The sequence below is a fragment of the Budorcas taxicolor genome, chromosome 15 (genome assembly GCF_023091745.1).
Source record: "Budorcas taxicolor isolate Tak-1 chromosome 15, Takin1.1, whole genome shotgun sequence".
In the NCBI taxonomy this organism is placed as follows: Eukaryota; Metazoa; Chordata; class Mammalia; order Artiodactyla; family Bovidae; genus Budorcas; species Budorcas taxicolor.
Window position 1 is genome coordinate 37294535 of NC_068924.1, and position 13590 is coordinate 37308124.

At 44.7% G+C, this 13590-nt stretch overlaps 1 pseudogene; it reads left to right on the plus strand.

Moving 5' to 3' along the window:
- Nucleotides 1–4887: 4887 nt before the first annotated feature.
- LOC128059816 (calcitonin receptor-stimulating peptide 2-like) lies at nucleotides 4888–7387 on the plus strand (annotated as a pseudogene).
- Nucleotides 7388–13590: the final 6203 nt, after the last annotated feature.

Here is a 13590-nt window from a genome sequence, read left to right on the forward strand (position 1 = left end):
AAAAGACAAGAAAGATCTCAAATCAACATTCTAACTTAACAACCTAAGAAACTAAAAATCAGAGTATAAATTAAATGCAAAGACATCAGAAAAAAGGAAGTAATAAAGATTGTAAGGGCAAGGGTTATTCACTCAGTTGAGTCCAACTCTGTGACTCCATGGGCTGTAGAACACCAAGCTCCTCTGGCCATGGGATTCCCCAGGCAAGAATACTAGAGTCAGTTGCCATTTCTTTCTCCAGGGAATCTTCCCAACCCAGGGTCTCCCACTTTGCAGGCAGATTCTTTATCAGAGCCACCAGAGAGCAGGGTAAATGAAATAGAAGGAGAAAAAACAGTAGAGAAAAATCAAAGAATCCATAACTGGTTCTTCAAAAACATTAACAAAGTTGACAGTGTTTAACCTAGTAGACTAATTAAAAAAGAGAAGACTCATATTACTTAATCAGAAATGATAGGGGGACATTACTACCAATTCGATACAAATTTAAAAAAATAATAGTATTGTGAAAAACCACATGCCAAAAAATTGGATAACCTAGGTGAAATGGACAAATTCCTAGCAACATAAAACCTACCAAAATTAAATCAAGAAGAAATAGAAAACCCAAGGGAACTCTCTAGCAGTCCAGTGGTTCAGACTCCACAAAGCAAAGACTACTTTTGCTGTGAAGGGCATGAGTGGGGAATTAAGACCCTGCAAGTCATGCCACGGGCTTCCCAGGTGGTGCTGAAAAGTTAAGTGTAAGTGTTAGTTGCTCAGTCATGTCTGACTGTGAGACTACATGCACCACAGCCTGCCAGGCTCCTGTGTCCATGGAATTTTCCAGGCAAGAATACTGGAATGAGTTGCCATTCCTTTCTCCAGGGGATCTTCATGACCCAGGGATCAATCCTGGGTCTCCAGCATGCCAGGCCAATTTTTTATGTCTGAGCCACAGGTGGCACTAATGGTAAAGAATCTGCCTGCCAATGCAGGAGACACAAGAGAGGCAGCTTCAATCCCTGGGTCAGGAGGATCCCCTGGAGTAGGAAATAACAGTTCAGTTCAGTCGCTCAGTCATGTCTGACTCTTTGTGACCCCATGGACTGCAGCACACCAGCCTTCCCTGTCTATCACCAACTCCCAGAGCTTACTCAAACTCATGTCCATTGAGTTGGTGATGCCACCCAACCATCTCATCCTCTGTCATCCCCTTTTCCTTCCACCTTCAATCTTTGCCAGCATCAGGGTCTTTCCAAAGGAGTCAGTTCTTCACATTAGATGGCCAAAATATTGGAGTTTCAGCTTCAGTATCAGTCCTTCCAATGAATATTCAGGACTGATTTCCTTTAGGATTAACTGGTTTGATCTCCTTGCCATCCAATGGACTCTCAAGAGTCTTCTCCAACACCACAGTTCAAAAGCATCAGTTCTTCGGTGCTCAGCTTTCTTTATAGACCAACTCTCACATCCATACGTGGCTACTGGAAAAACCATAGCTTTGACTAGACAGACCTTTGTTGGCCAAGTAATGTCTCCACTGTTTACTATGCTGTCTTGGTTGGTCATAGCTTTTCTTCCAAGGAGCAAGGGTCTTTTAATCTCATGGTTGCAATTACCATCTGCAGTGATTTTGGAGCCCAAAAATATAAAGTCTCTCACTGTTTCCATTGTTTCCCCATCAACTTGCCATGAAGTGATGGGACCAGATGCCATGATCTTAGTTTTCTGAATGTTGAGTTTTAAGCCAACTTTTTCACTCTCCTCTTTCACTTTCATCAAGAGGCTCTTTAGTCCTTCGCTTTCTGCCATAAGGTTGGTGTTACCTGCATATCTGAGGTTATTGGTATTTCTCCTGACAATCTTAATTCCAGCTTGTGCTTCATCCAGCCCAGCACTTCGCATAATATATTCTGCATATAAGTTAAGTAAGCAACAGTTAGAACTGGACATGGAATGACAGACTGGTTCCAAACTGGGGAAAGAGTACATCAAGGCTGTATATTGTCACCTGCTTATTTAACTTATATGCAGGGAATAACAACCCACTCCAGTATTCTTGCTTGAAATTTTCCATGGGCAGAGTAGCTTGACAGGCTATATAGTCCATGGGACCACAGAGAGTCAGACACAACTGGGCAACTATGCACACACACACACACACAAGCCACACCACATGGAAAACCAAACAAGCAAAAAAAAGAAAAAAATCCAAAATACCTATAATTAGCACAGATTAAATCAGTAATCAAAAACACTTCAGCAGTGAATTCCCTAGAAGTCCACTAGTTGGGATTCTACACTGTCATTGCCAAGATCCCAGTTTAATCCTTGGTCTGTTTTTCAGTCACCTCAGTCACGTCCAACTCTTTGTGACCCCATGGACTGCAGCATGCCAAGCCTCCAAGTCCTTCACTATCAGCCAGAGCTTGCTCAAACTCATGTCCATTGAATTGGTGATGCCATCCAACCATCTCATCCTCTACACCGTCTTCTCCTCCCGCCTTCAATCTTTCCCAGCATCAGGATCTTTTCCAGTGAATCCACTCTTACCTGTAACTGGCAGAGCCCACTTACATGCCACACAGTATCTGCATTGCCGCGGTCTCCAATTTGGTCTTGAGCCCCTAAACCCCAAAATTGTCTCATCCCCTGATTTCTTCTTCTAGACTTCAGGATGCGGTCCGCCCTCCCGAACCCTTCGCTTGTACATTTTGCCTTTCCCGGCTCTGTACCTCATCGCACTTGCGCACTTCCCACTAGTTACTCCGATCTCCGCGTCCCTTGCCGCCCAGTCTGAAGAGAGCCGATATCAGATACCCAGTTTCCCCGCCCCAAGATTTTATTCCCTTGAATTGATGCCACTCCTGGGCTTAAGAAGCAGACAATTGGGATAAGAGCATATTCGAGGTTCATGTCCTGAGCCGTGAGACCACGAACCTGCAAGGGGAAGAGATGTGCCGCGAGGCAGGCGTGTCGAATGGAACACTGAGGTTTCTTGACACTAAGGTCTGGGTGTGAACCTGTCATTCGGTCACTCATGTCTCGTTTCAGCTAGAATCATTTCTCCTGGTATCTGTGCCCCACCCCCAACTCCCCCGCTCCGCAATGCCGCTGCAGTTCTTGCCGCGCTGGAGGGTCTCTACAGGCTGTGTGGATTGTGTGCTGTGCACGCAGACCCAGCGATCCTGTGTACAGGGAGAAGCTTCTTTCTCTGCGTTCTACCTGCTGAGGACAAGTTAGGACCTCGGACCTTCCTGGAAGGCTTAGAGCAGTCGCTGCAACAGAGAGATCCAGAAACCTGTTGGCCAGGATGTAGGAGGGTCGAGGTGCTGGGCAATCGGGTTTTACAGAGCATGTTTATTCCAGAGTCATGGACGCAGGACGTAATTCTGCTCCTGTGTGCTGCGCGCTTGCTGCCGGACTCTGAACATCACCTGGATGCCCCGGTGCACCAGTGTCATTTTGTGAGTGCCTGTGGTTAGGGAGCGCGCACATGTTTGGAGTCAGTACTGAGTCTGTGAGTGTGTAAGAGTAGACAGAAGCCAGCAAGGGTTTACACTCCCGCAGGGCTCTTCAGCACCATCAAGCTTGGCGGGCTTTCTAGCAGAGGACTGAATTGCAGTGGATGAGGGTGCAGGGCTACCATCATAGGTCACTGGAACATATTGGTAAACCGCAGCGGGAAGCTGGGTAAATGGTTGGGGAAGGAGAGTGAGCATTAGGTGATGAATGGTGGAGGAGGCGGCGTGGGGCTAGAGGTCCGCTTGGAAGCTGGGAGGCGTCTAAGCCTTGCACTTCCCTGCTCAGGCTCAGCGGGGCATCCAGCCCCTCCTTACCCAATGAAGGACCACCCAGCATGACTCCAGGTAGCTGCGGAGGGTGTTGACTGGGAAAGCGTATCGTTATCCCACGGAATCTTCTATGAACTTCCCTGGTAAGCTCTTCTAGATCCCTAACTGGGTGGAGAACAGGTACATGGTTAGTAATGATAGCATTCCTTCAAGACTGGAATATGATTCCCATTTCAGAGCTAAGTATGTTGAGACTTTACTAGTTTCTAGCCTGCGATCTTACTACCTGGCAAAGTTACAGCCGGAACAGAGCTGAAATCTGTCAAAGTTCCTGGACTTCCACGGCTTTATCTCCACATGCCCTGCTCTCCCATGCGCGCTTCCTGCTGCCTGAATCCAACTCCCTGCTTGGGCACAGAATCTTCAACTCTGCTGCGCATAACCCTGAAGCGCTCTTGGACAGGGCTCTATGGTCAGATCAAGGGGATTCAGGATTCCCTGTAATGCTGGATTCTACTCTACAGGACTAGGAATGGAGTGGGACGCGTGCCTGTTCAAAACCCTTGAAACCGAACAGGTAAAATTAACTGTGACGTCAAATTGTCCTCAAATTCCAACTTACTTTTCCTGTGTTTTTCATTTGTCTTCACCAACCCCCTGCTGTGTCCCCTTCCCACCCCCGCCATCAATGACCTCAATGCAAATACAAGTGGGGTGGTACTTCTGGATGCTCCATGTTCTGGACGCAAGTGGTGACATAATTCTTCTGGGGCTCACATCCTTCCCCTCATTGGTTGCCTGGAGCTCCTGGAACCCCCCCTAGACCCAGAGCAGCGGAAATAAAAGCAGCTGCTTGCGCTGGGAGGATTCAGAGGCATTCAAGTGTCTCTGCCACTTCTGCCAGAGTGCCATCGCCTGCCACCAAAGCTACTGCTGCTGATCCTTCCTCTGCTCCCAGCCACCTGGTACCGGCTATCAGGTAAGCCCAGAGATTCCTGCTTAGCTGGGATTCTGTTTCTCTTTCTCCCCTTGCTTCCCTCTCTCTCTCCAGTACTTTTTTCTTAGCGGATCTCTTCTTGTCTCAACACCTCTGTCCACTCCTGTCCAGGTCTCTTCGACACACTGCGTTACTCTGCAAGGCTCCTTCCACAGGTAACCCTGAATGGTCTCAGTTTGCAAACTCCCTTCTTCACTCTCCTCATGCCCAGGCTGGCTCCAGCCTCTCTCTCGCGGCTCATGTACTTAGGTCAGTCTGGGATGCTGAAGCTCCCCAGGGCACTGAAGGCTGATCCTGATGCAGGAATATCTTTATGAAGCCAGTGCTGTCATGGGTCACATCTCATGTCTCGTGGATTAAGGGAAATGGGTTTTAAATCCAGGACAGTGCAGGCAGGTGGGAAACAGGGACAGATAGCTGTTAAACAGAAGCCCTCATTTGTGGGTTCTGGGAATTTTTTTTTCCTAATTTGAGACTTCCAGATTGATTCTTACTGGTCATATTTATCAATGTGAACAGCTGAGCATAGGAATTTGGTCCTTTAGTTTCTTGGGGATTCCAACAGCAGAAATTTGTCCTTGGGAACTTCCTTCCAGTCCCACACCAGCAGGACAGCTCTGGGTTGTACAAGAGGGAAACTGGTGGTCACAGGTACTCCCAGTCTGTCCTGAGTGTGTAAGGTGCTGGTAGGGACCTATAGACCAACAATTTTTCACCCAATTTCCTGCCAGTTTTCTTTGCTAAACCAAGCATTCTACAGGCTTACTGGATCATCTAGTGGTTCACTTAGCTATTGAGCATAGGATGGTGAAAGGGAGTGAAATGACCAAACTGAAACCAGGACAACTGGGAGTTAAGAGGCATAGGCAGGAGCAGAGCCCAGGTCTGTGGGCTCATGGAATTTAGACCTGCTACAGGTGGTGACATTCTTTCCTTGCAGAGAGGTATCATGGATTTCTCGAAGTTCCCCCTCTTCCTGGTCCTCAGCATCCTGATCATCCACCAGGCAGGCATGCTCCAGGCAGCACCATTCAGGTAAGACAGCCCTACCTGAAGCCCTGTCACTTCCCACAGCCCCTGGAATTATACAATTCTATGTTCTCAGTTGTGCTGTGCTCTTATGAGGGGGTGGTAATGTATGAATGTAAACATGTAGATAAGTTTATCATAAATTTTTTATGAGATGAAGATGTATAGCATACAGTTTATAGATAGACATATGATACATGATATTCCTTGCAAATTTCATATACTGTGAACCTCATAGCATTCTTTTGTTGATTTTTACCAGACATTTTTATCTTTAGGAAACCTAGTTACTAGTTTAACCATAATTTGCACAATGAATTGCATCCTAATTTGCTAATTGCTTTGCCAATAAATGTTATTAAATCTGATATATAAAATCTGATTTATATTTTATCTAATTCCTCACCTTCATTCAAATTACACTAAAGTGAAACCATTTTCAGATTTAAATAATTAATCATGGCTATATTTTATACTAAGCTCATAAAACTCCTGCAAATCTAACCATCACCTTTCACAAGTCTATATGATCCACTTGGACCAAGCCACTTCTCTAGGTCACATCAGATCCTAAATCCTGGTGAAGCAGCAATTTTGGATGAACAATGGCCTACACCCTGTCCATTGAGAGCTGGTTTAGTCACATCTGCAGGGGAAGTCCCAGAATCCAAGAAACTTCATTGCTTATCCTAGAATGAGGATTTTCAGGGACTTGGAGCACCTGTTGCTCTTGTTTCTCCTCCCCAGGTCAGTCTGGAAAAATGGCTTTGAACCAGCTACACTCACTGAGGAGGAATCGTACTTCCTACTGGCCACAATGGTGAAATATTACGTGCAGATGAAGGCTAGTGAGCTGGAGTATGAGACTGAGGACTTCGGGTAAGTCTGTGTACCCCTCTCAGAACATGGCTTACCTTCTGCATTGGCATACCAGGAAGACATATGGTTAAGCACGAGATTGGGGGACTTCCTTGGTGGTCTGTGCTTCTGATGCAGGGGGTGCCAGTTTGATCCCTGGCTGGGGAACTCACGAGTTGGCCACATGTTGATCTCATATGTTAGAAAAAAAAAATTGAGATTGGGATAGTGCCATAAGTGTCTCTCTCATCTCATAAGCCTTGGGTGATTTTTAATTTACACAGAAAAGACTGGCTGTTACAGATCTATGTTCCAAGACCAGCAACCCAAGCCCCCTTTGTTTTATGATACCCCTGGAAATGTCTACAGGGAATGATGTAGTATTTTCCCTAATGCTCTGGGATTTTCTACTGTGATGATCGTATTTAGCAGAAACATTTAAGGTTCACTGGTGCCTCTCAGAGTAGTAATTTTCCACTGATGGTCTCATGGGGCAGCACCTGCCCTCAACCTCTCACTGACAGATCTTTTCATTTTTCTCCATCCTACAAATCAGCATCATTGCCCAGGAGAGAACCAGTGACATCGCCACCGGCATGACCCATAAGATGGCAGGCATCCTGGGCAAATCTGGGAGCAAGATTAAGAGGAACATCATGTCCACCAACGTGGCTCCAAAGCCTTTGGCCGGCACCACAGGGATCTTCAGAACCAACTAGGGAAATAACTCCAGGAAGAAGATGACCAGCCAGTACTTCAAATGGCACAGCTGGTGGCTGGGTTTTACAGACATGCATGCCACATTCTAACCCTCTCTTGGCCCGTATCTTAAAAATATCCCCAGCAGAGTTGCTGAGCCCAGTGTCTAGATACAGAACAGAAAGCCTCAATATCTGAAATCCTTCTAACTTGCGTTCATTTGTTTTCCAGTGTCTCCCGGTGATACTGAGATCATCTGCCAGGAAACATAGATCCTATTCATTTAAAACACTGTTCCAGACCTCCCCGGTGATCCAGTAGTTAAGACTGCACACTTCCACGACCGGGGGAAAAGGTTCAGGCCCTGGTTGGGGAACTAAGATCCCACATGCTTAAGATCCCACACTGCAACATGCCACACCATGGTGCAGAAAAAGCAAGCATACAAACAAAAACTGCTCCTTGCAGTTATAATTGTGATTATTCTAGTTTTTGAGTTTGAAAGGCAAAGACCCGACCCTTTGAGAATATTTCCTACAATGTCGTCTGGATTCAGAGATAGACTTGGGTTCAAATACTGTGTCCTCTACCATGTCCCCATGGGCCAAACCCTCTATAAGCCTGTTTCCCCATTTAACTTGAAGGCAACAATAGTAGCTACCTGTTAGCAGCTGAACTCTACTTCTTGTAATTTGCAATGAAAGAAACTTGCAGAAAAAATAGCATGGAAGACCCGCATGTATGCATGCTTGTTGATGTTGAAAATGTTCTTTTCCTTGAAGTAAACTGAAGCTAAATGCAAAATAAACTCATTTGCCGTTATCTAGTGTGCATCTTTTTAATATTTGATTCTATGTTCAGTAAATATGATTCATGTCTCATCGGCTTATCTGGCAGAAAATTAGGGCCCTGTCAGCCAACTTTGCCAAGAGATATTACATCCATTATGAATTCAAACTAACTTAGTCTTCACAGACATATTTTGTCCTTAGAAGTATTTTGATTGTGAGATCTTTTAGTGATAACATATCTGACAATGTTTATTAAACGGCAACCAAACTCTTAGTTTAAAACAAACAGCCAAAATACACTGTTTTCCCTGTGCTCTAAAGTTAGAATGTCCTTAAGATAACTTTAATATTCTTTAAAGTGTGTGTGTATGCTCAGTTGTGTTTGACTCCTTGCAATCCCATGGACTGTAGCCTGCCAGGCTCCTCTGTCCATGGAATTCTCCAGGTAAGAATACTGGAGTGGGTTGCCATTTCCTATCCCAGGGGATCCTCCCAACCCAGGGATCGAACCTGCACCACTGAGGCACCTGGGAAGCCCAATCTTCTTTAATAAGCATGTTCAGTTTAACCTACTGTTTATTTTGCTTCTTCAAAGTTAACTCTTTTTAGAAGCACAGTCTAAGAATATTTATCAACACCTTTCGCCAAGCAAGAGTAAAAAGGCTTCAAATTAGGACTGAAGTGACTCTGAGCGAGGTTCACAGATTTAAAGAGTGGACTTGTAGTGTTCTGTTTCTGTGGGGGGCGCTCCGCAGAAAGAGAGAGGCAGCGGAACTTCCCTCAGCAAAGCCAAGGGGTCCCAAGGAGAGGTGAGCCTGCTGTCCGCCAACCCAGCCCCTTGGCGAGCAAGAGACAATCAGAGACGACAGGGGTTCCGTCTAAGCAGTTCCGCTTTATTGCCACAAACTCTTGGTTTATATAGGCAAGCAAGGGGGTTTTGCGAGGGACTTTCCATAGTTGCACCAATCACGTTAAAGGTCAAATCATAATATGCCATAGTTGCAGCAATCACGTTAAAGATCAAATCGTCATGCGCCTTCATTGTAACAGGAGTCTATGGTGATCACGCGCTGTCCACGTGCATGGAAATCAAGAGAGCCAATCAAAAACTGTAACATAGACCACGCCCCTATCTCTTCCGCTTAGTTTCCGACACAAAGCTAACCCATCTTTTTTAAGGTTGGGCCCCACATGTTTCCTTACTCTTCCTACTTGGCACTCAAAATTCCATAGAAGCCCAGTTGCTTGAGAAGAATTTCAGTAAACTTTGCAGTCAACATGACTGTGGGGAAGACAAGTCCCTGGCTATGAGCTAGTCCTGTGTCCCAGACAGCAAATTCTGACCTCCACTGATTACATTTCCTGTGTTATACAGGCTAATAATACTATTTCTTTACATCAGAAAACTTAACTATTTGTAATGATACATCTATTTGTGATTATTTGATTTATGTACACATTCCCCAATAGACTGTAAATACTGAAAGTGAGGACCATGGCTAGTTTTGCTCACCATTACATCTCCAGCATTTAGTCTAGGAGGTGTTCAATAATTCTGTGATGAATGAAGTCTAGAGCCCAGATTTCCGGTTTCACTGGTTGGTGCTGCCTTGTATGACCTTGGACACAGAATTACATTTCCACTGAGTCTCAGATACCATGTTTAGAAGAGGGTCTTCAGCAAGATGGTCACTAAGTGTTTGTCCATCCACTTTAGACTTCTAATCTCTTTAAATATAAAGGAAGGAAGAGAAGTCATCCAGATTAGAAAATGGTCCAGTAGGGTGCTGTAGGAGAGGCAGTGGCAGAGGGTGGTTGGCTGAGCATCCCTAGGAAGTGGCATAAATGACTCCCGAATGAAGTGTGACCTCTCTACAGCCTTTGGAAAAATTGTGAAAGGAAAGAAGTTTCTCACTGAAAACTACTTTTTTCCTTATCAGTTTCTTAAATCCTCACACCCACCACCATCAACATGACCATGTTGACAACTCCAACAGATCAGTGTCCTCTCATCTCCCATTCTGTCCTGACTCTAAAAAAAAAAAAAAATGCTAAAATAAACACATTCACATATAAGCGCACTTTTAGGAACTTTGTTGTTTTAACACGTTACTCTCCTGCCATTGGGGTCTGCATTTTCCAATTTAAGCTGTTTGGGGGGATGTTTAACTCATACAAATTAAATAGTAAAGACTGAACTTCAGGCACGGTGGGAACTTTTTTTAGTGGTTTCAAGGAGGCTTTCATAAGCTTCCTCAAATCCCATGCAGAGGTGCCATACTTTACCAGCTTTACCTCACTGCCTGACTCCTAGGAGCATCAACGAAATCTGAGTGCACAAACCCATCCTACATAACACTTTGTTAACAAAATCATCACTTAGGTACCCTTCTAGTGCTGAGACTCTCGTGAGGTATGTGAGGTATTCACCTTGGGAGCAAATTAAGGGGGCACCAAAAAGCTTAGTAATCAAGGTGATATTTTAATGTAACACCTTAAAATAAAAATGCAGAAAAAATTCATGATGAACAAGATACCAAGTTTTTAATGAGCCAACATCAATATTGAAATTTTTTCTTTTTGCCTTAGGCTTCAATATGGCTAGGCAATACGACTAGGCATTTGAACTCTTCCTCCCTTCCATTCTGATGAAACACAACTGTGAGTGTACATAATGAAACGTGCCAACAAGGCTCCTTGTGCTGATTGCATCACTGTAGGCTGGGGGAAGGGCTGTTGGGAGGGCACCCAGGGCTCAGACTATGGGAGCAGCCATCCAAGAACTGACAGGGAACCTTCAGAATGTGTCCTGGAGGGAGGTTTCCAAGCTCAAGAAAGAGGCTTCCGCTGGAGCACAGACACTCTTTAAAACCATTACCTGTCTGCACATAGAAATAGCAGGGTTTTCACATTCTTCAGGCAGCCATTCAGCCCTGCATACTGAAGAAGGGATCTCTGCCGTGAAACAGTGAAATACTTCATTTCCTGTTCTACCAAACATCCCTGTCCTGATAAAGTCCAGAGGCAAACATAATATTGGTTGTTTTCTCTCACTCTAGGAGCAAATGCAGGGAGGGGGGACAAAGAGAGGGCTTTCTCTTCGCTGAGTGCTGAGAGAACACAGTAAATGATGACAGGAAGGATCTGTGTTCTGAGAGACTTTAAGTGAGTCGTGACGACCTCCCACACAGTGTCCCCAAGGGGCAGTGGGGGTGGGGATGAGGCATCTCATCAGTTGCTGTTAGTGAGTCAGGCTGCCATCAAGGCTTCAGCTCTCCTCTGCTAACGTAGGCAGGGGGAAAATGCCAAACGAGAAATGCTCCTTACTTTACGTGAATGGAAGAATATTTGGGGAGTGAAAATTAATCCTTTTTGAAAATAAATGATGGAAGGGAGCCACTCTTGAACCAAGCACCATACTGCCTAACAGCTGTGGCCAGCCAGACAACGCAAGAGGGATAATGTAGGGGAAAGCAGGCAGGGCTGATCTCAGACATCCAGTAGATGGTATGACTCCATTCCTGGTGCCTCTGCATCACTGTGCTCCACCTGCAATGCCAATATCCTCCCTGGGCCATTTCCACAGACCTTTGGTTAGACACTGAGGACTAAGTTTAGAATGATCACCTAACATATTATTTTTTCCATTTTACTAGAAAGTTATTGATTAATAAGAATTTTAAGGAATCCCTAAAGGTAATATATTAGGCATTTGTAATAGGCAGTAGGTAGATACTCCGTGGCTGGAGATCCTGTGAAACATACAGGACACTGGAGATGTCCATTTACCAGATAGTGAGCTCAAAACAGTTAAAAAGGAAAACGTAAGGCTAACGAACTACCTAGCTTCCCTTTCAGTGTCCTTGCATCAGAGATATAGAAACTGAGAGACTAGAAACACTATCAGAGGCCAAGGCTTGCTTAGCAGATGGAGGCCTTTGCTCTTGGCATTCCTTCTTTGGAGTATTTTCCCCATATCTCTTCCTCTGAGTGCCCCTCCATCCCTACCCCTCACCTCCAATATATCCACATCCTAATTCCCAGAACCGGAGTATGTTAGGTTTCACGTCATGGAGCAATAAAATGGAATTAAGGTTGATAAGGGCTTCCCTGGTGGCTTAGAAGGTAGAGTCTGCCTGCAGTGTGGGAGACCCAGGTTCGATCCCTGGGTTGATAAACATCTGTCCCTTGAGAAGCGGTGATTATCCTGGATTAATCAGGTACTAAGTAGAAGAGGCAGGCAGAGAAGGGGGCAGAAGGGTCATTGAGATCCAATGTGCTGCCTTTGAAGATGAAGGAAAGGGAACATGCCTTAAGAAATGCGCGTATCCCCTAAAATTTGAAAAAGGCAAGGAAACGAATTCTTCCATAGCGCCTCTAGAAGGAATGCAGGCATACAAACACCTAGCTTTTGGCCTCTAAGACCCACTTTGGACTTCTGAGGACAAAAACCTGTAAGACAATAAATTTGTGGTTTTAAGGTACTCTAGTAATTTGTTACAGCAGCAGTAGGAAACTAACACATCTTATCATTTGATCTAAGTTCAAATGTCATCTTCTAAAAGAGACTACTTGACGTCTCTCACCTGATACAGGGTTTTGCCATGCCCAGGCACTTTTTATAACACATTTTCATGTTGTCTGCTTATTATTATCTACAATTACTTTACTAATGTGTTTAGTACTCTTCCCTCTCACAAGAATGTAAGTTCTAGGAGGGTAGTGGTTTTCTTTACACATATTATCTCCATTGCTTTGCATACTACTACATAGTAGACACTTAAAATAATATCTGCAGTATGAATAAGCCTTAAGCTAACAAGGACCATAACATTCCTGCTACTGCTCAGTCACAAAGGGCAGCTGTTACAACTGTCCCATGGCCAGTAGGTCCTGTGTTGCAAGGAACTCCCAATACAAAACAGGAATAGAAGCAGAAATAGCAAACAGAATTTTCCAAGTAGTTAATCAGCTGCTTAATTTTAGGTACCTGGAAGCAAAAAGTTGGAACAGTAAGCACTATCCCTGGACAACAGTAGACCAGACAGCCTTCTGTGATGGCCAAGAAGTAACCAGTTGGGGATGACCAGAAAGCTGTGAAAATATATGTAGTTCACTCAGGTTGCCTAAGTATCATGTAATTACAATTCATAAGGGAATCACATGTAAAACCACCTTATAACGTAAGGACAAAAGGATAAATAAAACAAGGCCAAATCGTGGGATTACTTTCTTTTTATATTGATAGGTCAATTATTTAATGGAAATTCTGAAGAGTATCAGCTTCTGCTAAATAAAACTGTTGATAATCTCCAGTTGTCTGGTCAGATACAAGCAGACCTGGTTCTTAAAAGGATAGCCACAGAAAGGTCTGGCTGCCAGGGACGTGGGATCCGCCTGCTCCAGTGAGGGAGGCGGCGCTGCCTCGTCTTCCAGGCCC